The sequence below is a fragment of the Lepidochelys kempii genome, chromosome 25, assembly GCF_965140285.1.
Source record: "Lepidochelys kempii isolate rLepKem1 chromosome 25, rLepKem1.hap1, whole genome shotgun sequence".
Lineage (NCBI taxonomy): Eukaryota > Metazoa > Chordata > Testudines > Cheloniidae > Lepidochelys > Lepidochelys kempii.
In genome coordinates this window covers 11,474,895-11,498,569 of record NC_136404.1, presented here as the reverse complement: position 1 = coordinate 11,498,569, position 23,675 = coordinate 11,474,895, and the positions used below count along the sequence as shown (strand labels likewise).

Below are 23,675 nucleotides of genomic sequence, written 5' to 3'. Positions count from 1 at the left end.
CTCAGGAGCAGAGCTGGGGATAGAACCTGGGTCTCTTGACACCCGCTCTCCCGCCCTGACCAGAAGACAATGCTGAAAATGAGGACGGGGTGGGGGGTAGGGAAGGGAAATTGTTTTGGAAAGTTCCATTAAAATCTCTGTATCGGGTCTCCGCTTGCCACGACCATTTCCCATCCCTCGCAGCCTCTGGTGCTCTCCCTCCGAGTGCCGCCGAGGACGGAGTGACGTGTCCTCGGCTTATGGGCAGCAGGGGAATCCCATGCTGGGGTTGGAGGGAGGGATCCAAATGCAAGAGAGACCTTTGCCTTTGGGCAGGGAGCACCCTGCACTCAGAAGCGCCCCCTGCTGGCTCCTCTTCAGCATTGCCTAGCTCGCCAGGATGGTCTCCCAGGGCAGGGTGAGGATGAGGTGGACACTGTCAGAGGCCAGGGAGGCAGGACATGCCCTTCAGGGGAGGGGGATTGGCGGTGTCGCCCCAGCGGCCTGGCTGCGTCAGAGGAAGCAGCAAATCCCGCTCCAGTGTCAAGCGGTGGGAACATAACTCTTTTTTTATTATCCGCCCCATTCATCATCTCTCTGCCAAGGGACATTGAGATAAAGTGCCAGTAAATTAGAAAGCGTTAAGAAGGCGATTTGGGAGGCTGTGAGCCTGGGGTGATTAGAAATCCTTCTTCTTGCAAAGCTGGCCCAGGAACAAGGATGTGGCAGGCCAGCCCATGGCCGCCAAGCCACGAAAACACTGCCCCTCCACCTTCAAGAATAGCCACTAGGTCCCCGTGCCCAGCTCCCATGCCACGGCGCTGCCCATGCCTTTGGTAGCTGCTCGCAGGCCTGGCACCCTTTGTTCTTGTGGCCAGGAGGGTGTCCACCCAGCATTGATCATAGGATTGGAAGGGACCTCGAGAGGTCATCTAGTCCAGTCCCCTGCACTCAAGGCAGGACTAAGTATTCTCTAGACCATCCCTGAGAGGTGTTCGATGTCCCATGCTGGTTTCCTTAGGGCGGAGGATGGCAGCGTGAGGCACAATGGGGAATGGGATCCTCTCCAGTTTGGGGAGTAGGCGTGGCCTAAAAAAGACTACATTTCCCATGATGCATCATAAAGCCTGCACACGCCCGTGTACCTACACCCCTGGCCTTGAGCCGCTGGCCTGGCAGAGGCCGGTTTCAATCCGTTCCCGGCCGGTAGTTCTCAGGAGTGGTTACTGTCGGGTACCCGGTGCGCTCGCTGGCTGGAGCGACCCGTGGGACAGGAGGCTAGAGGTTCTTGGGGGAGGTGTGTCAGCGACACACCAAAGCCACCTTGGCACTCACAGGCCCCATTGCAATCAGGCCAAGAGTGAGCGGGCAAACTCGCCTCTCTCTGCCGGGGCGGTCCCTGCGGGCCCCGGTTGAGGCTCATTGATGGAGAAGCCGGTTGGTTGTGAATGGGTTTGTCTCTCTTCCTGGTAGATTGGAGTGGGAGGCTGGGAGCTCGGGTCAGTGATGGAAAGGGAGAGCGAGCAGAGCTCTGCCATCTCCCTACCAGGCAGGATTCCTTCCTCCAGGACGTTCTCCGGCACTCCAATGGAGCCTGCGCCTCTCTGGTCCGGGGGCTCAAAGCACAAGGCCGAGCCTTGGGCTGCTAACGCCAGGCCCCCGGCTAGCTCTGCAGCCAATCCTGGAAAGAGCCACCCCGACTCGTGAATTCGGTCCAAGTGGTGTCATCAGATCTGGGCACCACCCGCTTTGCTCCACGGGCCAAATTCAGAGCGGAGTCTTGGCAGGTGTAACTGACTCCCTGAGACCCCCTTCCATGGGCACCCTGTCTCAAGTCCCCTCTGCGCTCAGCCCAGGGAGTCTGTTTGTTGCAAACACCTTTGCCCCAGGAACCCAGCTCTTTTGATTGTTTTTTGGTCTGGGGCCAGATCCCCAGGTGCTGCAAATCAGCCCAGCTCCACCCAGAGGCAAGGGAGATTTATACCCGGCGGGGCTAGGGCCAAAGAAGCAGCAGGTTAATCAGTGTGGTTCAGAAGGGGTGTGCTCCAACCCGGGCAGGCCGGCTGGCCCCCATCCTGCCGCATGGGAGTGCCTGCTGCAGGGCTGCGTAATATCCATCGTGTCATCTTTAAGAGGAATGCTCGGACTTGGAAGGATGAGGTCAGTGCTGCGAATAGACACGTAACCGCCCAGGGCCCTGCCGGTCCCAGCCAGCCAGGGGAGCAGCCCCCGTGTGCCCTGTCGGCACCAAACGACCCTGCCCTCCAGGCAATGGTTACCCTGGGCGTCCTCCCCTGTCAGCATCATCCTCGGGCTCCCCAGATCCCACCCCCATCCCAGAGCACACCCCCTAAATCAACCCTATCCATCCACCTGCATGTGCTTGAACGTCAAAGCCCCCAACACTGTCCACTCCCCCATGTCAAACCAGCCCCCCATCTGCCCTCTCACCCCTGCATACTGTCTGCTCCCCACCCAGTCAAACCAGCCCCCTCCATCTGTCCATCCACTTCTCAGTCCCCCAGCACCACTACCAGCCATCCCTAGACAGTCCCCAGCATTGCCATTCCCGAGTGTGTCAGATCCTCAAAGGCCTGCCTTGCCCGGGGGTGTGTTCTCATCTCCGGGTGCTGGGAGCTGCACGTTTAATCCCTGTGCATGGAGATGAGGAGCTATCCCAGAATGCTCTGCTCCCTTGGTTCTCTCCCACCCCTCGCTTCTCGTTTGCTGTAATGGACTCGTTTTTCTGCCCAGTTTGTCCACCCATCTGCCCCCAGAGAGAGAGACACCCTCAAACTGCACACACACGCATCCCCCCCCCACACACACACACAGACGCAGCCATGCTCCTGCAGGCACACCCGGTACAACACCACAAACACATGGATACCACACACAGTGACGCCACGGCACGCGCCACTTACCTGACTCCTGCAAACAATACAGACCCCCAACACACCCAGAGCCACGCTCGCGTACACCACACACCCATGCTGCGCACACCGCCCACACGTGTCTCACGCAGCGGCCGAGGGAATACAGCCAAAATTGGCCCTGAGCAGCCATCTGACTTTGGTAACAAGCTCCCTCTCCCCGGCCCCCGCCCCCAAAGCCCTGCGTTCGCTTTCTAGCCATTGTGGAGCGAGCGCCTTTTATTAGCAGGCAGGTCATCGTTAGCGGGTCACGAGAGGTTTGCACCTGCGTCCCGATTCAAGGCGCCTTGCTCATCCCGTCGGGGGCAGAAAGGCAAGGCCGTGCGACCTGCACGTCGGGTCAGATTGGCAAAGTCACAGCCCCGGAATGAGCGTGTGGTGAATTTTGACTGACGAATAAATGCGGGCCCGCGGGGATCGGTTCGCAGGCAGAGCCGGAGGTGAAAGTCATTGAATAAAGCCTCGATTCTGAGTGACCCACCTCTCCCATACGCAGCCGTGTGCAATCCACGCAGCTCCTCACTATAGCACACCCGGACGCTCCCCACCCCTGTAAATCACAGACGTACAAGCTACCCGGGCTCAAAGCCCCATGGCTAAGCGCGCACCCGGACACCGATCCACAGACACATGCAGGACACAGGTACATATCCTTGCAAGCCACACAAATACACACTCTACACGCAATGGTGCGTGTGCAACACACATATATTTGCGTGCACAACCTCCCAGCAGACCACGCCCCCACAAAGGGTATATGCATCCACACATATCCTGTACACACCCACACACCCCCCGCCCCCACGGATTGCGCACGGTCACACTGCAGACCCACAAAGACCTCTGGGGACGTGCGTACACACAGCTAATGAAGCACACGGGTGCGCACACACTGATCTCATCTCTGCGCTTTCCCAGTCCCTTTGAAATCCTCCTCAAAGGCGCACTGGCTTTGAACCGTTCCTCCCCCCCGCAAGCGTGAATTAATAATATTCTTTTGCCCTCGTTTCTGGGGCCTGGATCAACACACTTGGCCAGCCCTGCACATCCGCTTCACGACCCCGCCCTCCACAAAGCCAGGCCAAGGTGGGGCGGCGCGGGGAGACCCCCGCTGCGGAGATAAGGAAGAGCATATTGTGGGGCAAGTGGCGAGAGAGGCAAGGCGTTGAAATTTTTTTTTTTACCTGGTACCTTAGCATCTGTGATCTCTCTTTGCCTCTGAAGTGTTCTCGGGGAATGGTCCATGCAGCTGAAAAGTGTGTGGGGGGGGGAATCAGTGTGCAAAGGGAGGATGGGGTTTGTGTGTGCGGGGGTGTGGGTGTGAATCTATAACTGATTTGCAACCCCCCAGCCTGCCCCCAGCTGGGTTCCTTTGAGGTCTCTCCAGCCCTGCTGTCCCTGACCCCGTGTACTCAGAGGAATGGGGAGCTCACAGATGTCCCACCAGTGCCCCCCCCACTGGACCCCACTTACGATTGGACCCCAGGTAAAAGCAGAAAAAGCAGCTGGGGCAGAGGGAGAACATCCCAGTGGACCTCTCTCTTGGAACACAATAGCACTTGGTTCCTGGGGCACTAAAGGGTTAATTCACCAGGGGCCCTTGGCTGCCCTGGGGACACCCCCCCCCACCTTTCACCCTCCCTAACTCCCCTCCACTCCCTCCCAAATTCATGCCCAGCCCTCTCCGCCCAGGGCCTTCATGCCCATCCCCAACCTACGGCTGCTTCAAAGACAGCAAGGCGAGCATGATAAAGAGAGTTCAAAGGGCTAATTAAAACAGGAATTGCCCCCCACAAAAATTATGATGCACCCAGCAGAAAGGAGTGGTTAGAATCAGAGGGTGGAAGCCAGGACTCCTGGGTTCGATTATCAAACTCTGCCACTGATTCAGTGTGTGGCCTTGGGCAAGTCTCCTCTCCGCTGGGTGCATCTGCTTCCCCTTCTGCAGCAATGCCTGAGCAGGGCTGTGGTTTCTGTTCGCAGGACGCTGTATGGATGTGAAGGGATTAGCAGCTAGAGGGCTGAGCAAATGCCAGTGGATCATATCAAGTGGAGTGCCCCAAGGGTCGGTCCTGGGGCCGGTTTTGTTCAATATCTTCATAAATGATCTGGAGGATGGTGTGGATTGCACTCTCAGCAAATTTGCGGATGATACTAAACTGGGAGGAGTGGTAGATATGCTGGAGGGGAGGGATAGGATACAGAAGGACCTAGACAAATTGGAGGATTGGGCCAAAAGAAATCTGATGAGGTTCAATAAGGATAAGTGCAGGGTCCTGCACTTAGGACGGAAGAACCCAATAGACAGCTACAGACTAGGGACCGAATGGCTAGGCAGCAGTTCTGCGGAAAAGGACCTGGGGTGACAGTGGACGAGAAGCTGGATATGAGTCAGCAGTGTGCCCTTTGTTGCCAAGAAGGCCAATGGCATTTTGGGATGTATAAGTAGGGGCATAGCGAGCAGATCGAGGGATGTGATCGTTCCCCTCTATTCGACATTGGTGAGGCCTCATCTGGAGTACTGTGTCCAGTTTTGGGCCCCACACTACAAGAAGGATGTGGATAAATTGGAGAGAGTCCAGCGAAGGGCAACAAAAATGATTAGGGGTCTGGAACACATGACTTATGAGGAGAGGCTGAGGGAGCTGGGATTGTTTAGCCTGCAGAAGAGAAGAATGAGGGGGGATTTGATAGCTGCTTTCAACTACCTGAAAGGGGGTTCCAAAGAGGATGGCTCTAGACTGTTCTCAATGGTAGCAGATGACGGAACGAGGAGTAATGGTCTCAAGTTGCAGTGGGGGAGGTTTAGATTGGATATTAGGAAAAACTTTTTCACTAAGAGGGTGGTGAAACACTGGAATGCGTTGCCTAGGGAGGTGGTAGAATCTCCTTCTTTAGAGGTTTTTAAGGTCAGGCTTGACAAAGCCCTGGCTGGGATGATTTAACTGGGAATTGGTCCTGCTTCGAGCAGGGGGTTGGACTAGATGACCTTCTGGGGTCCCTTCCAACCCTGATATTCTATGATTTCTGGGAAAGGATTTCATAGATTGCACGGTGATCGTCTAGTCTGACCTCCTATCATTTAGCCAGTTTTTAATCCATTTAATGTGTGCCCTGTTAATTTTCTATCACTCTATCAACATGTTATGAGGTACCAAATCAAACGCCTGAGAGAAGTCTAAATATGTTATCGCAACACTATTACCTTTATTAACCAAACTAGTAATGTCATCCAAAAAAGATAACAAATTAGTTTGACAGGATCTGTTTTCCGTAAACCCATGTTGATTTGCATTAGTCACATTATCCTCCTTTAATTTGTTGTTAATCAAGTCCTGTATTAGCCACTCCATTATCTTGCCTGGTATCAATGCCAGGCTGAAAGGTTTATAATTACCCCAGTCATCCCTTTTACCCTTTTTAAAAACTGGCCCAACATTAACTTTCTTCCAGTCTTCTGGAACTTCCCAAGTGCTCCAAGACTTATTGAAAATCAACATTAATGGTCCAGTGACCTCATCGGCCCGCTCTTTTATAACTCTTGGATGCAAGTTGTTTGGACCTGCTGATTTAAAAATATCTGAGTTTAGTGGCTTCCGTTTAACATCCCCTAGAGATACTAGTGGAATGGAAAGAGTGTTATCCTCACCACATGATGAGACTGTATCGTGTTTTTTCTCCAAATACAGAAGAGCAATATTTATCAAACTCCTCTGCCTTTTTTGCCTTGTTGTTGATAATTCTACCATTTCCATCTTAATTTAGCCTTTCAGAGAGTGTGATTTCCCTGAGTTTTACAGTTATGCATGTATTGGACTGAGATCTCTCTTCCACACCATGGCTTGATTGGAAATATTGGGATTGGTCAAACAAGGGATTGAGTGATGGGATTGGTTGGATGAGTCACACGGTATTAGTTTTGTTCTCTGATTGGAGGAGTAGGCAAGTGCTTCTGGGAAAACTCCAGCATGTGACTCAGTGGCACGAATACTGATGCAAAGCCGTACAGACAGGGGCTGCAGCGAATTTGCTGTGCAACGTGACCCTTGCCTGGCACTGGAGCGCCTCTCCGAGGGCAAAGCTTTGCACACTGCCCCAGCCACTACAACAGCCCCCTATTTACTCCCCGCTGGTTGAGTTGCGCCTTTATCTTAGGGGTCCAGGCTGGTGGCTTTTGGTGTGGAATGTCCCAGGTTTGGTCCCTGATCTCTGTGTGATGGTGGCCATCTCCGTTGCATGGTGTTCCTAATGGGAGGTCATTAATGAAAGCCACAGTTGGGGTCTGTACGAGCAGTTGGGGAATGACTGCCGTCGGTGACAGCTCAAGGCTCCTTCCAGACTGGATTCCCAGCTCCTGGCAGAGAACAATGAACTATTTCTAGGCCTGCAAGGAAACAATTCACTTTCCAGCACAGGAGCAAAGCCGTAGGCGGGAGGCAGCTTCATGCAGTTGGATTCCTAGAACAATATCCCTTTGTTCCCATGTGGCGTTAGCAGCCAGCAACCTGGCCTGTCCCGGAGCTGCCAGGGCCATCTGAGCACGTCCGCCTTCTCGCATCCGGATGGAAGTACCTAGTCGCCTGGGGCGGTAGGTTCAAGGCCCAGCAGGGTCAATATTATCCTCTGGGTCAATGCATTGCATTCGAGGCAGTTCCCTGCATAGGTGATTTTCACAGAAGACTTCAAAAGCCAAGCAGGAGATTTTACAGAGCGCATTCCAGTTTCTCGCTCCAATTTTATTTGTTCCTTTGAAAATCTCCTTGTCCAAGCTTGTACTCTGTGCAGACATGAGGAGGCCCTGGCACGGTTAGGGGGATTGTCCCCAGTTCTTCTGTCCCTTCCTCTCGCTGTTATATGCTGTCTTCCACCCTAGAGGTGGCTGCATTGCAATGATGGGTGACGTGATTTCTGGGTGTCCTCGAACATCCACAGCTGCTTTGAGATCTTCACCATCTGTCACGCAGCCGGGATTAGACCACTTGAGCTCAAGAAGATTCTCCATATAAGGTATATGACACACAGTGGAACAGTTCAGATTGCACCCAGCAGAGGGCAGTGTGCTAGATCCTACTGGAGGGTGGTACAGTAGCCAGCGCATTACATTACTGTGGACAGAATTCTGTAAGCACTTCAGGATCCTTAAGATAATATTTATTAACACCAGCTGCTCTCCTGTCTAGCGGGCGCGGCACGGGACTTGCCATGGGTAAGGAGCAAGACTCTGGGGTCCATTGCCTCAGGAGATCATTTGCAGGTTCCCCATTCCCACCTTGGCTCTCGAGATTCCTTCGTCTCAGTGTCGTTCACAGTTATTACAAAGCCGGGTGTCGCGTGCCTCATTGGCTGATGTCCCCGTCTGGGGCTTTGATTTCCCTGCAGCCCCTGTCGTGAGCTCCCCCAGTCAGTAATGGAACGGGATCTGACAGCTCACGGGGCAGACGCCAAGTTCAAAGCCTTTGAAGTGGCGGCTGCGAAATATAGATCTAGATCTGTGGTGTGCCCCGGAACGGAGACCTCGGAGCGTTGGCTCCTGGGGGAGGCTGGCTTGGCCTGGCGGGGCTGCAGCGTGGGAAGGACTAGCGGTGCCTGGCGTCGCAGAGAACTCCTCGTTGTTAATACACCCCAGCTCATCGGAATAACAACAACCATCTCCCGACCTAGTTAACAAGCCTGTCTTACATTGGCACGTACCTTTTCATCAGATAATATCAGTGTTTTGCAAGCAATGCATGCACGGATGACGCTGCTGGAATGCAACCATCTCAGGTGTGGGGCAGGAACTGCCAGGCCGCCCACAGGGGACAGTGTTTTGGGCAAGCCTGCTGCTCTTGCCATGGGGTCTTTGTTGTTCCAGAGAGGAGCTGGGCTGATGAAGTCTGTGGTCACCTGCCAACCTGGCATTAAGCTGTCGCTTTTCCTGGTCCCACTTGCTTCCTGGTCGCCCTAACCCACTAAAGATGGGGCTGAGCTGGGGCAGCCTGGATCCAAACTGCAGCAGCATTTGGTAGCCAAGCGCTCGGCTGATTGTGCCCTGGTGCCAGGTACGTTCCAGTCTCTTGATGCCAGTTTGGGACAAAGCTGGGGAGGGGGATGGGATGGGGGAAGCCCTGGCAGGGCAATTCCAGTCCCTTGGCTTGGTTGGTGAGTTGCTTGGTTATCTGTGTTGTTTTGGGCAGGGCTGGTTTCCAGTCGGTTTAGAGCGATGGCCTTGGGGCTGGGGATGCTGCTGTGTGCCGAATGCTGCCTGCTTCATGCTAGGGACAGGTTTGCACACGCGTGTGCGTACACACACATGCTGTGCTACCCTGTTATTTTCGACACGCTGACTCGAAGCGAGCTAGCACAGGTATGTCCTCTTGAGCTAGTATTTCCGCCTCTGGCTGGCAGTGCAGGCCTGCCCTTGTCTCTCTGGGTCTCGCTTCCCCACCTGTATAATGGGTAGAATAGCCCTGTCCAGCTCCTAAAGGGGAATCCAGTGAAGACTGTGAGGCACCCAGAGGCGCAGCGATGGGGCCATAGATGGACAGTGCCCTGCCGGTGCCAGCATAAAGCCGTTTGTCTCCCTCCTTAACCCCGCGTGCCCTGATCCAGCCGCCTCGCTCGTCCCGCCAGGCAGGAGCTGCACCGGGGGCTTTGCTGCTGTTTAATATTCTTCCAGCTGCTCGGTCGAGGTGGTGGATCAGGTGACTCGGCGGTCGGGGCCTGGCGGGTGACGGGAGGTCCTCTAGAGCTCCTCCAGCAAAGCCGACAGCACCTTTGTCCTCGCTCCCCTCCCATTTGGGTCTCCATCCTTTCACCCAGCCCCGGGCTGTTTTCAAGAGCTCCGGTGGATCCTTCATCTGACTTAACTACGAATAAGTTTTTTGGAAGTGTCGAATTAAAGGGGACTTTTTCCTACCCAGAGCCCAGCAGCCAGGCAGGACATGGTGCAGGGGAGACTAAAGAAGAAATAAAAACATCAGCAAAATAAATGGTAGGCTTCAGAGTAGCAGTCGTGTTAGTCTGTTGTTAAATAAATAAATGTTATTAGGGCTTTAAATAGTGAAAAGGATGAAGAGCAGCATATTGTCTCTGGTTCTCTCTCCCGGCCTGCTTCCCCCCCTCCCCACCTTTCTCATCCTTGGATTGGTTTCTTAAAGTTTCTGGTTGCTTGTTCGCTCTTGTAGAGTTTCCTGTTAGCTCTGTATTTGTGTAGGCTGGTTTGTTATTGTAGGGTTGCCACAGAGTGCTTGGGGCCGTGGGCACGGTTTTGTTATCATAGGGTCAGTTGTCAGCACTGGGGCTGTCAGGCTGGTTTGTTGTTCCCGAGTGCTGGGGCTGGGTCGGCTGGTTTGTTATTGTAGGGTTCCCTGGGAGCTGGGTTCCAGAGTGGAATTGTTTGGGAACACAGCGTTGCTTGTTACCTTAGAGCTGCGCTCCACTGTGGGGTCCCTCGTGTTGCTCTGTTGTAGGGTTTCTCCGGGGATGACAGGAAAATAAATTGGAGGCGAGTTCTCATACGGACCCACCTTTCCCCCATCTGTGGCTTTCCCAGCCGCTCGCTCCCACTTGTCTAAAGGAAAATGCAGGATCCAGAAGGAAGCGGGGTGGAAATTAAGCAAAGGGAGGGCTAATGCTGCAGGAATTTGAATGGAATTTCTTTCCACGCAGGGATATTTATTAACACATAGGCCAGACTGGCCCGAGGCGGCGAGACACGGAAATGCTTCCACAACGGAGCCGGAAGAGTACTTAAAGGAGACAAATACTGGGGATGCAGCCCAGCCCTGGGTTCTCTCCCCGGCCTCCAGAGAAGGAGGAGCCTGTCCTGGTGGTCAGAGCAGGGGGGCTGGGAATCGGGACTCCTGGGTCCTCTTCCAAGCCTCAGCAGAGGAGCGTAGCCTAGTGGTTAAAGTGGAGCGGCTAGGGAGTCCGGACTCCTGGGTTCCGCTCCCCAGCGGGAGTATGGCCTGGGGATTTGAAGCGGGGGAGAAGCTGGATGGCAGAACTCCTGGAGCAGCTCCCCACTTGCCTTCTCTGCAGCAGCCGCCTTGTTCTCCTCCCCTCCTTGGGGACCTTGTTAATTCATTGTTCAGTGGCTAGCTCCTCTCTTCAGAGCCCGGCACTCTGCTCCCTGTGCCAGCTCTGGCCTTCGCCAGCCCCTTCCATCTCTTCGCCCACCCTATGGGACAGGGGGAATAAGACCCAGACCGAACCCCGGTGGATCCTCAGAACCAACCCTCCAGGAAGGAGTGGGGAGGGGAAGGGCCAGGTGCCAGGACTGCAGGCTGTGTTACAGACACTCCCCAGGAAGTGAGTCAGAACCATCCTCCTCATTTCAGGGAAAGGTAAACTGAGACACTGAGGGGTGGAGTGATGTCACCAGGGCGTGGGCAGCTGAGCTGTGAATGACACCAGGAGTTCTAGCTGGGCAGATGTAGGTGTCAGTGCAACGCGGGTGTGCAATGCTCCCACAGCATCCCAGGAGTGTCCTGTCCCCCATGTCTGGGGGCGAGGACTCTGCGGGGTGCATGGCGGCAGGGAATCTGGGCCGGTGCTTTTACAGAGGGGGAAATCTAAGGCAGGGAGAAGTGAAGCAACCTGTTCATGCCTGTAGTGAGAGAGCTGGAAATAGAACCCAGGAATCCTGGCTCCCAGTCCCCTGCTCTAACCAGTAGGCCTAGCATATAATCCCTGCGAGAAGTAGACCGCTGAGCCCATCATTACAGGTGTCTCCGTCATTCATGTGAAAGGAAGCCAGGCTGCGTTTATAAGCCATCCGCTCCCCCCGTGTGCCCACCCCTCACCTCCCCGAGCCAGTCGCTCGGGCCCCTTCCCCCGCTCAGCCCTGTTAATTGTACTTTAATTTCCTTGAAATCATTCCCTGAGCTCTGCAAGGATTTTTTTGTTCCCCCTAATTGCAACTCACCGTGGTTGGATTCTCAATCCCCCCCACCCCCCACCCCGCCGCAAACCTGCCCAATTTCCCAACAGTGAAAGACGGTAATTAAAATTAATTAGCCACGGAGCCGGCTGCATCCAGCGAGCTGCTAGGCAGGGAGATCGAGCGGCCTCCTGAATTATTTACGGGCCCTGCCACGGAGCCGATTGAGGACCTGTTGCTGCCTGGGCTGGAACCTCAGCCTCGGGCTCATGAATTATAGACCGCCGAGCGTGGCAGCACTGGGGCTGGTGGGCGATGGACGGGCGGGGGCCCAGGCGGGAGCGGTATGTCCTGGGCTTGGGGCAGAGAGAGCGGCGTCCCCTGGAGGGGAGGGTTCTTGCGGTGGGGAAGGGAGGAGAGGTGTTCTGGGGGGAGCAGTGTGCACTGGGCGTGAGCTTTGCAGCCCAGCCCCCTCCTGTCCCTGCCCAGCAGCATGCAGAGGAGTCACTCGGGGCGTCATCGGTGTGATGAGCGGCCAGTCCCCTGAGCGAGGGGCAGCACCTGGGATCCTTCTGCTGGGCCGATAGCAAGGACCTGGTGCAGTGGGGAGCCCCCCCTTTATATCCCCCTCCTCCTCAGGACCAGCTGTGGGCCAGGATCCCCTGCAGCATGGGCTGGTGGGCAGGTGGCGGTGTGGGCAGGGGACTCCACTTCCCACAGTGCTTTGTTCTGTGGGAGGGCCACCATGCGGGCAGGGCCAAGGCGCTGGGGAGCCAAACCCCACACCCAGTAATGGCCCCGTAAAGACTCACCTGGGAACGGGCTTCTCGTACGGCTGCTTTGTGTTTATCTTCGGTGCAAGTTCATGATGCTTCCTCCATGCAAATTGATCCTTAATATGCAGATTGATGTGTATTTAATATGCAAATTGGCATGCAGCTCTGGCAGGCTGCCAAGGCCTCCCTCCGCGCCGTGCCGCAAGGACTGGGCAGCCCCTGGCATGGAGAGCGAACCTACTGCTTGCCGGCCTCCGGCTTAGTAACCAGGGGCCCTGGCCTGGGGCAGGCCCTGGCTCCTTTCTGCTGCTCTGAGGACCTAAGGGGGCTAATCCAGCCCTGGGGGAATAACCCTGGGCCACAGGGGTCTCTGGGTAGCAGATTGGCGTATCAGGGGACCCTTCTCTGTTCATGTCCCCTGTACCCTGGTTGCAAAGTTACTGCAGCGTGCAGGGCTGTTACAGTCTAATACTCTAGTATTACAGTAGTGGGGGTGAAATGGTGCCGGGGGGGGCTCTGTTGGAAAGGGGTGGGGCATCTTGCCCCCCTATTCCAGAGAGCATCCGGGAGCCATTTCAAACCCACTGGGCCCCTATCGAGTAATGCTAGCAACCCCTGACCTGAATCCCAAGGGTCCCCAAGGGCGATGGGTGAGAGGCGCCAGTTGGGGAGGTGGGACTGGGACCCTGGCTTTGCCTGAGTTTGGAGAGGGTGGGGGTGTCCACCTACCAATGTAATGCAGCCACCTCTGGGGCAGCGCCTGGCAGAGGAGGGCACAGGGACACTTCACAACTGCCAAGCGCAGAAAGTGAGGAAGAAGGCTATATCCAATAGACACCATGGCAAAGTGTGCCTAGAAGGGAATCACCTGAGATGGACAGGACACCTGGGTTCCCCCCTTCCCCCCATCCCAGTTTCATTCTTGGTGGAGGAAGGCAGGCCGCGGGATGTGATTAATGTTTTATACCATGCCTGACAAGTGTGGGGGGGGGGGAGGGACTGCAGAGGGGTGTCCTATAAACAGCAGCGGTAAGTGGATCCTGTAATCGGATGCGTGGGTCCCTGGCTCCTGGGGCTGTCTGGCCTGGGAGCTGGGTCATTCGATCCAGCCGGGAAGTGTCAGAGGAGAACTGGCTACATGCTGTGTTTGCAGGCCCTCCGCCCGAGCCGGCCCCCTTTTGGACACAGCCCATGGTGTTAATGAGCTGCCTGGGCCATGGGCCGCCACGGGTGGGAGGCGGGAGCCCGGCAGGGCGGCTCCGGGGAGTCATGCTTCCCAGCCCCCTGCCCGAGTGGGGCGAAGCTGTTCTCTGAGTCACGGAGCAGCTAATCTAGGCTCCCCGCCCCCCACTGTCTCCCTGCTTTTGGGGGGATGCTCCTCTGAGCCACTGAGCAGCGTCACTCCAGGCCTGATCCCAGAGCCCGCTGTGACCCCTTCAGTTTAGGGAAGGGGCATCCCCAGCCTGCCTGGCATCGGGGTACTCTGCATCTGTTAGGACCCTGGCCATCCTGGGGTTCGTAGCCCTCCGTTGTAGGGGGGAGAAAGCAGTAAGGCTTGATTGGAGGGGAGGTCGTATGGCTCACCCTGCCAGCTGGTTGGGGTGACATTCCCACCCTCCCAGCATGAGAGCAGCTGCTTCCTGGCCCTGCCATCTGACCCGTCCCTTGACGGCAGGGCCGAGTCCGGGCGAAACGGAAACCTCTGAGCCCGACCCTCCCTCCCTTTGCTGCCGAGGCCTTGAACTGGGCACCTAGTTCCCGTGACAGAAGCAGCTGGGCCCCAGGCTCCCCTCAGGATTGTTAGCACCTTGTGGGGGGCTGGCAGGATCGCTGTGGTGGGGGAGGCCCCATGGCCGGCTCCCTTGTCTAAGTGGGGGGGGGCGGGCTGGTTGTCCTCTCCCCACTGGAAAGCTCCCATGATAGAGTCTCCATGAGGCTCCCTTCATAGAGAATCCCCCAGGTTCTTCCCTGGGGAGATTTACCCCCTTGAGGGAAATTGGGGGCTATTGGACCCAAATCCCTCCCCCCCCCGGCCCCGGCACCATCCCTAAACAAACCCTGATATATTGCCAGGTGGTTATAGTAACATACCACCCATTGCTCATGTGTAGTCCCCTTCATCCAAGGATCTCAAAGCACCGCATGGCCATTATTTAATTAAGCTTCAGTCCGTCATTAGCTCTGTTATGCAAATTGGGAGACCAGGAGGCTAACGGGACTTGCCCAAGGTCACAGAATGAAACAGTGGCACAGCCAGGACTAGAACCCAGGTGTCCTGTCTCTCCCCCTCATTCGACCACCCGGCCACTTTCGCAACCCAGAAACGACTTAGCGGGCTACGCACACCCTGAGCTTTGCCTGGCACAGTTGTGGTGACGTTCCTGCATCTTTACATGTGCGATAAATAGTATCGGAGGCTTGCGCTGCGTAGGGCCTGTCACTCTGGAAGATCTCTGCGTGATTTACAGACGGTAGTGTGTAGAAATCCCTTCACCGCCGTGGAAATGCAGCCACGGCTGGGGTGAAATGCAGCAGCTTTTTAACAGAGCACAGCAACGCTGCAGAAGTGACATTCTTGTCAGTTCACCTAGCTGGCTATGTGCCTACCCACTCTCTTGTGCTCGCTTTTTCTGTACAGTGTCTCTTTCAGCTCCTGTAAGTGTGTACTTTCAGCTATTCATTATGCGAACATTTACTTTTGGTGCTTATAAGGGACTCATTTGCATACATAATTGCTGCCTCTCTGTCGTGATTTGTGCTGATTTCTTTACCAGGTAACTCATGCCAATAAAAAGAACAGGAGGACTTGTGGCCCCTTAGAGACTAACAAATTTATTTGAGCATAAGCTTTTGTGAGCTACAGCTCACTTCATCGGATGCCAATAAGCAAGTTACCCTAATCCTCAAATACAATCCGTATGAAAAGAGAAGTCCTTTAGATATTTAGATAATATGTCAGAGCCCCCGGATATGGTTTTGAATAGCGTGTCTGCCGTCGGATGGCTCCTCACTAACCAGTGTATCTTTGGCGGATGGCTTTGAAGTCTGTTCTTGGTGCGGCTGGAAGATTTCACATGATTACAGAGCACGTTGGGTTTTAAGGAACGAGATGCTCTTCAGGCCCGTGCGCCTGCGTGTGTTCTCTCTCCTTTTTCTTTTTTTCATGGTTTTTCTATTTTGAGGCGGAGTGGATAAAAATGTCATCTCCCTAGAATGGATAGAAAATTAGCCAAGGCTTAGTCATCGTCATGCCCGGCTTCTAATCACGGCTGTAGATCAGGAGGGAAATAGACACATCGGCCGGTTCGCCGCCGAGTAGCAGCGGTAAGTTACTGCTGGTCGCAACGCGCCTATGGCTAAAAAAGGTTACGGGTGATGAGCCGTTAGAGGCAAAGCCAAGCTTTTAAAAGCCACTCTCGGCTGCAACTTGGCCTGCAGGTCATATCGCCGTCTAAATCTCCGGCTCAGTAATGGAGCTGCTCCCATCTCCCTCCGGATCGTTTACCCTCCTGGGCTGTGGTCCCGTTTCTCCCGAGCCAGTCCCCCGGGGGCATTTTCGCTTCTAAAAGGAGCGAGAGGAGGTTGGCAGCGCACGCGTCTATAATAATGTCGAGGGCTTCCTCGCTGCTGCCTGCGTTCCCCCGGCTGCCGTGCAAGCTGCCGCCACGTGGAGATGGAGAACCGGGCAGCAGCCGTCGTGGGCGCGCAGGGTTTTTACACGCGGCTGGCAGTGCCGGGGGGATAGCAGCTGTTTGAAATGGGTGGCGGGCAGGCCATTCTCTGCGAGGGCACTTCGGCCTGGCGTGGGTGCTGAAGGGAAGATTTTACTGATGCAAGGGTGATAAGGGGGGGGGGGCTTTAGAAGAGGGAGCATCCAAAGATCAGAACAGAACTCAGGAGTCCTGACTCTAACCACTAGACCCCACTCCCTATCCAGAGCTAGGAATAGAACCCAGGCGTCCTGACTCCCAAGCCCCCCCTGCTGTAACCACTAGGCCCTACTCTCCACCCAGAACTGAGAATAGACACCAGGAGTCCTGATTCAGAGCTCTCTGGTCTGTCCACTAGCCCAGGGATCTGGGGTCACTCCCGTAACGTTATATTTTTTTAATCAGGGAGCTCACACCAAGTGTGTGTAGGGGTGGATGTCATTTTCTTCCTGCTCCCTGCTGTCACCTGCCCCCAGGGACCATCCCTGTCTGGAGGCCCCATTAGAGCGAGGCGGCTTTCTCAATCCCCCATTGTTAGACCCTCCCAGGCCAGGGGCCTCTGTGGGACAGGGTCCGTGGTAATCTTATTCCTCAATGGAAGGCAAATTCCTCCGACGTCACCGCGGGAATAAAAATCAAACCCGTTTCTGTGCAATGCTGACAGCTGCCATTAGCGCCGGGTCCGGTTACACGGTGACATCAGCGCTACCTTGCCACCTGCCGTGGTGCGAGGGGCCCGGGCGCATCTCCTGGCTCCCTTTCCAGCTGGAACCGAGTGACAGCTGATCAGCTGGGGCCTCCCCCAGGGGTCTTCCCCCCCCCCCCCCAGGCAGCCCACGCCTGCCTCTCTGGGCATGCAAACAGCTTGGCCTTTTGTGGGAAAGAGCTGCCTCCTATGAGCGCTTGGGAGGGGAATCAGTAGGGGGGGGAGGCCATACTAGGAGGCAGGAGGGCACCTCACCTGATTCCTTCACCCCCTCCTGCTCTAACCAATAGACATGCTACCCCTTGCCCCTGGCCTGGGAATGGGAGCCAGGAGTTCTGATACCCATCCCCCTTGCTCTGACCACTCAGTGAAATCCAGGGCCATGCCACCTCCTGTCGCTAACCCACTAGACCACACTCCCCTCCTACCTCCAAAGAATAGAACCCAGGAGTCCTGACTCCAGCTCTCACTCCCCTCCCAAGGCTGGCATTGCAGGGAAGAGTAATAACTTTCCCAATAAAGCCAGCCCACAAGGCGCTCGTGAGCAGCCCGCGGAGCTCAGGTGGGGAGAGCGGTACGCTGCCTTGTTGATTTAAGGAGTCGTGAATCAAATCTCCTGGCTAGCGCTCACTTAGCCCTGATATTAAATCTAAACACATTCCCTGGTCTAGACAGGATCAGCAGCAAGCGGCAGGGCCTTTGGAAGCTGCCAGGGTTGGGCTGATCGCCTGGCCCAGCCGGGAGTTTGAGTGCCCCTGTGTCTGGCGGGGAGAGGAGGGTTCTTGTTCAAAGAGCAGAGAGGAAGCAGCGTGATCGCCAGGTACTGGGCTGGGCACTGCCCCTGCCCTTTGCCCAGTGTCCAGCTAGCCATGATCTGGGCTGGGCACTGCCCCTGCACCTTGCCCAGAGGTGACAGTAGCCTTAGCTGGCACATGACGTTTCAGCCCGCTCTGGAGAAATGATGAATCGGGGCTGGTCTACATGAGAAGATCAGATCGGCACAGCGACATCACTCAGGGCTGTGCAAAATCTATCCCCCTGAGTGACATAGTTAAGCCAATTCAAGTCCCCGGATAGGCAGCACTGGGTCGACAAAAGAATTCTTCCATCCACCTGGCTCCCGCCTCTTGGGGAGGTGGATAACTACAGCGAGGGGAGACCCCCTCGTGTCGGGGTGGGTAGAGTCTACGCTGGGCCCAACTGGCCGGTTGACAGGGGTAAAGGAGGGGCTAGCTGCTAAAGGAGCCGGCGCATTTGACTCAGACGACAAAGAACTCTCCGTGTGTGAATCAGCCTCTTAATGGAAGCACCTGCCCCCTGGACACAGCACCTGGGAGGGGGCGTGGCCCGCTTGCATCACATGCTGGCCTGGGTACCTCCTAAAAGCAGGGGCTCCTCAGCTGATAGTCCCCCATCAATAACCCCTAGCTCCTTTCCCCCAGAGATCTCCAAGCGCTTTACAAAGGCGGGAGAGATCATTATCCCCTATATGACAAACAGAGAAATTGAGACACAGGGAGAGGAAAAATGACTTGACCAAGGGCAAGCGCCAAGTTAGTGCCAGAGCCAGGAGCAGGCCCAGCTTCTGGATCCCCAGTCTGTCTCCTGGGCCTGGCTGCTGCAGCACCCTCTGACACATGCACAGAGCCAGCCGCGCTGATGACATGGTGCTGAACTGGAAGGGGGTGATTTCTTAGGTATCGATTTTCAATAGGTTTTGACAGAGATGGAACATCGCCCAGCCAGGGAGAGGGACTCTGGCTGCCTAATGGCTTAAGGGTGAAGGAGGGACATGGGCAGCTCCCTGTGTGAAAGGCGACAGTTAAAAATACATGAGTCTAGGATGGGGGGGGGGAGGGAGTCCTCTGATAAATGGCAATAAATAGACCCAATTTTGGAAGTTCAATTTACTCTGGTTTTTATTTCTTCTTCCTAGCAATGGGTGTTACGGGAGGTTTGGAAGCAGGGCCAGATCCTCAGATGATGCAAATTAGCACAGTGCTTGCACTGATTTACACCACCGGAGGATCTGGCCCAGAAAGTTTCCAGTAGTGCCTGGGGCCCTAATCCTAGACCCAGATCCATTGTGCTAGGCATTGTATAAATAAGGAAGAATACTTCCTTCTCTGGTAGCAGTTTCTGTGTGAGGCTCTGGTCTCAAAGCACTTTACGGACAGGGATGGACCAAGGCTTCTGGCTCTACCCTGTGGCAAGGAACGGTTGCCATCCCCATTTCACAGATGGGGAAACTGAGGCACAAAGTAGGGTAGTGACTTGGCCAAGGTTGCATGTTGAGTCGGGCCATCTCTGTGCAGCAAAAGCTATACACAGACTAGCCCACCTGACCTAGCTTGAATCCAGCTAGTGAGAGTAACAATAGCGGTGAGAACATGCTGGCCTGGTAGAACGAGCCTGGCCCAGGCCCCGGGTATGTAGTTGGGAGAATTAGCCCTGCACACGGCTGCTGTGCCACTGTTAAAGCAGTTGCTGTACTCCACCCCAGAGGTGGCTGCATTCCACTGATGGAGGTGAAGTGATTCCTTCACGTACACTGTTTGAAAGGCATTTTGGGGTCCTGGGGGGTGAAAAGTGCATTGCCAGGGAGAGGAGATGTTTGCTCTGAAATTGCTGTCGGGCTGGTAGTATCATGTCTCTGGATCCTGTTGGGATCAAAAGCCAAACAACAGAGGCCAGCCCCGGAGGGAGTTCCCGGGGCCCCAGCCCCAAGCTGGGATCCCACTTTGTGAGGGCGTTTGCCAAGAAAGGCATGCAGGCGGCGCCGGGGGCTCCTGTCATTTACCCATTTAAACCGGGTGTGCCGGGCAGATGTGACCTATGGGGCGGCGTGACGGGTCCCTCTGCTCTGGGGCCAGCCCCATGACCTTTCTCCCAGGGCTGTCACTCACCCGCTCTCGCCCGCCCCCATCCCTCCCCACTTCCCCCTCTCCCCATGCCTCCCTGCTAGGGCCCGTAGAGGGGTGTGCAGTGGGGGCTTGCGGTAACGAGGCCGCCAGCTCTCTCTGCCCGTGGCCAGCTAACGGGGAGAACAGGCACGGCTCCCGATCGGAATTCAATGGGCACTCAATAAGGAGCGGGTGAGCCAAGCAGCCCCCATTAAACACCCTGCAGTTAATTAGTGTCACTGGTAAACACCGAGTCAGCTAATTGATACTTGGTGCTGGCCTAGCTAACCTCAGCAGAGCTGGCTTCCCAGCTGCAGGGCTGGGGGCAGATCATGGTGCTGAGCAGGGCTGATGGGGGAGGGGGGTCTCTGTGCCCCCCCGCCCCCCGAGATTGCCCCTCTGCTGGTGTATGTGCCACAGCAACCTTGGCAGGGTGGAATTGGAGCTGCTGAAATGTGGGTGCCGATGTCCCCCCAGTGGTGGAGATCTTACGGGGGGGGGGGTGAAACGTTTGACCCAAATGGCTACTGCTCTGGGGGGCTTTGGTTGTTGGGCGCCTGACCGGAGACACCTGAAAGGTGCCAGGTGCGGCCCCGCCAACGTCACCCCCAGCTTTGGGGGCCGACTCCGCCCCAGATCTCTTGCTGAGCAGCCAGAAAATGGCAGGAGCCAAAGGGAGCAGCTATCAGGCTTAACAGGGCCAGTTTCTGGAGCACCTGCTTATGTGGCCCATCTCCCTCAGAAGTACCCCAAGCACACTGCTGTCCACACATGCACAGAGAGAGAGACACACACACACAGCTTGAGAAAGAGAGAGAGAGACACACACACACACACAGAGCTAGAGAGAGACGCACACCTGCAAACACACAAAGCTACAGACAGACATAGACAGCCTTGCATGCAGTTATCGAGACATCCATGCGCACACACGGCTAAAGACACACACACAGCGCTGTATACGCGTGCGCACACACGACACATAGTTATGTACACACAGAGCTATAGACACACAAACACACACAGCCGGATTTGCAAAGCCACCTAGGGAATTAGCCCGGGAAGTTCCATTATTTCTAGCCAGCTTTGCAAATCGCCTTGGTAACGGCTCCTTTTGTGGTGTCAATTCACTGGCTCGGTCCAGCACTGGCTCTACCTAAACAGCCAAAGGGCAGGAGGGGGAAACTGAGGCACGCAGCAAGGAAGTCTTTTGCCCAAGGCCCCCCCCGGTCGGTGGCAGAGCTGAGGGGAGAACCCAGGTCTCCACCTGGTGCCCTGTCCACTAGACCATACTGCCCTACAGCACATACTGTCTTCGCACTGCACCCACAGGTGGGCGCTCATAGAAGTGGTAGAAGGTGTGGTAGAAGACCTAGATGGGCAGAGGCTAGGCCTGCCCTGGAGGGACAGGTGATGTGACTGGAGTTGAGACTCCAGGCTAGATCCTCCCCACTGGATCGCCATGGGAGTCAGTGGGTCTGTATCTGACACCTGGTGCTCTTTCCAGTGCAGGCTTTCCCCCATAGACGTTGCCCCTCCAGGGAACACCAACCCTGGCAGAGCCCTATGTCGTTCCTTCCTAGAGAGGCTTGTGGTGGCTGCAGAGACAGCGTGGTCTAGTGGCGAGAGCATTGCTCCCTGCTCTGTTGCTGACTCGCTGGCTGACCTCGGATAAGTCATTTCCCCATGCCGTGCCTCAGTTTACCTACCTGCACGATGGGTTTAATGATACTTGCCTGCCTTGCGTGGGGGATCGTGACACTTCTCGGGCCAGTCCCGTGGGGTGCTGTGCACCCCTCATTCCCGTTATCCTTGTGGGATTCAGGCCCTTCACTAGTGGCTGCCTGCCAGGTGCTTTGAGATCCTCGGATGGAGGGAGCTAGAGGAGGTCGGAGCACATCCATTCCCTGCCTGCCTCCCTAGCGCTTGGGGCGACCTGCAGAACGCACCCCCGAGGAGCGGGGAGAGCTCCTTGCGTTGGCTTGCCATCCCTGACACGCAGCTGCCATGAACAAACCCGAGCCCTCCCCATCTCTCCACAGTTGCCTTTGGGACCCAGCCGAGCTGGGAATAGGTCCCTCTCCAAATGGGTTCGGCCATTCACAGGCTGTTTTTTCTCAGCTCTTCTCTGTTTTTCTCTCTCTCTTTCTCTTCTTCTTTCCCCTCCCCTCTGGCCCCTTTTCACAGTCTCTCCTTTCTTTGCCTAGACAATCCGAGGCATTAACGTCTCGCTCGAGGCTCATGTTACCCCTCTCCGTCCCATTCTCCTGCATTAAAGTGGGGCCCGTATTCCCAGCCCAGCCATTGCAAGAGCTTCACAGGACACCCCCAGGGGGGCCGGGGGGGGCTTTTCCAGGCCCAGACAGCATTACAGCCCCTCCCGCCAGGCTCTGGGCTGTTGTTCTGGTTGAAATTTGCAGTGGCTCCGAGGGACGGACGTGAGACCACATGTCCTTGCTGAACTCCCCACGGTTCCCTCCCCAGAGCACAGCTAGGGGGCGCTAGATGAAACGGCAGTTTAAGGCGGTGTCACATTAGCAGGGCTCGTGCTCCCTGGTGGGTTGCAGGTTCCCATCCCATCTGAGCCCTGGGTTCTTCTGAGCTAAGTATGTTGAGTTCTGGGCAGCTTGCATGGAGGCCTTTGCAGCCAGGTCTGGTCCGGTCTGACATTGTAGGATTCCCCGGGAGGGTAAAGCTGCCCATGCCACTGGTAAGATCTTTGCCTTGCAACCTGAGTTATTGTAACGGGTTTGCTCAGCAGGGCAGGGCACCCCATGCTGGCCTGTTAAAGGTAAGGTTGCTCAGGAGAGCTTTGCTCTGCACCCTGATTGATGATACAGGCTTATGTTCATTTGTTATGGTAGGGTTGTTCCTAAGGGCTAGCCCCTGCAGGCAGCTCTGTGAATATGGTGGGGTCGCCCTTTGATTTGCAGCATTTTGCTGGTGGAGACAAGCAATGGTGTGGGGTTGTGCTTGCTGGAAGAGAGAAGGAAAAATAAAACTGCACAGACTTCACAACTGGATCAAAAGAAATCGTGTTAGGGCTGGTATGAATCTCCTCGACATCGCTGTTCCCTGTTTAATAAAGGGCTGGGAGAAAATCCCAGGGGTTTGCTGGGCTGGCGGCTCCGGCGGCGGGAGTAGGAGCGATCTAATTAAGCAGAGCCCATGGAGCATTGTGCACATGCAGGGCTGTTGGAGGGGGACATGATTTACCCAGACTGAAGGAAGCTACCGACACAGACGCACACAAAAGGCTTATTTGCAAGGTCACTGGATTGCTGCGGTGCAAGATGCATGTGAGTGGATAAAGATCAGGCTTGAACACGGAGGAGGAGGAGGCGGCGGTGGGATGGGGGTTGGCCAGCCATTGGAATCTGCATTAGGAAGGAGGGAGGTGACGGGCGGTTGGGCTTTAAAACCTGGCTGGGTAATTTTTATGACTGTTAATAACATTTTGTGGCTGTGTGAGCCAAGGCAATGAGAAGGGGAATCAAACCGCATGCTTCAGAGCTCAGGCAGGCCGCTGTGGGGGAGTGGTCAGGAAGGAATCTGCTCTCCAGTCTCCCCCCTCCCCCTCCCGCAGCATTGCCAGGGGGCTATATGGGGAGGAGGGAAGAGCCTATCTCCCTCGGAAGCATCAGTGGGGGAAAGTGCTGAAGGTGGGATGCTGAACCCATGGGCTGAGCCAGTGTGGAGGCTTCTATGTTCCCAAAGTCAGCGTTGCCTAGCTCTTTAAGAGAAGAGACGAAGGAAGGAAATGAACAGGAAGAGGTAAACTGTGATGAGGGGGATCCCTGGTTTT

The 23,675-nt window shown here is 55.6% G+C and overlaps 1 protein-coding gene across 3 annotated transcripts in view; it reads left to right on the top strand.

The window, feature by feature from the left end:
- Positions 1–23,675, top strand: part of SEMA6B (semaphorin 6B) — an 88,312-nt gene that overhangs the window by 10,272 nt on the left and 54,365 nt on the right. The window lies entirely within an intron of this gene.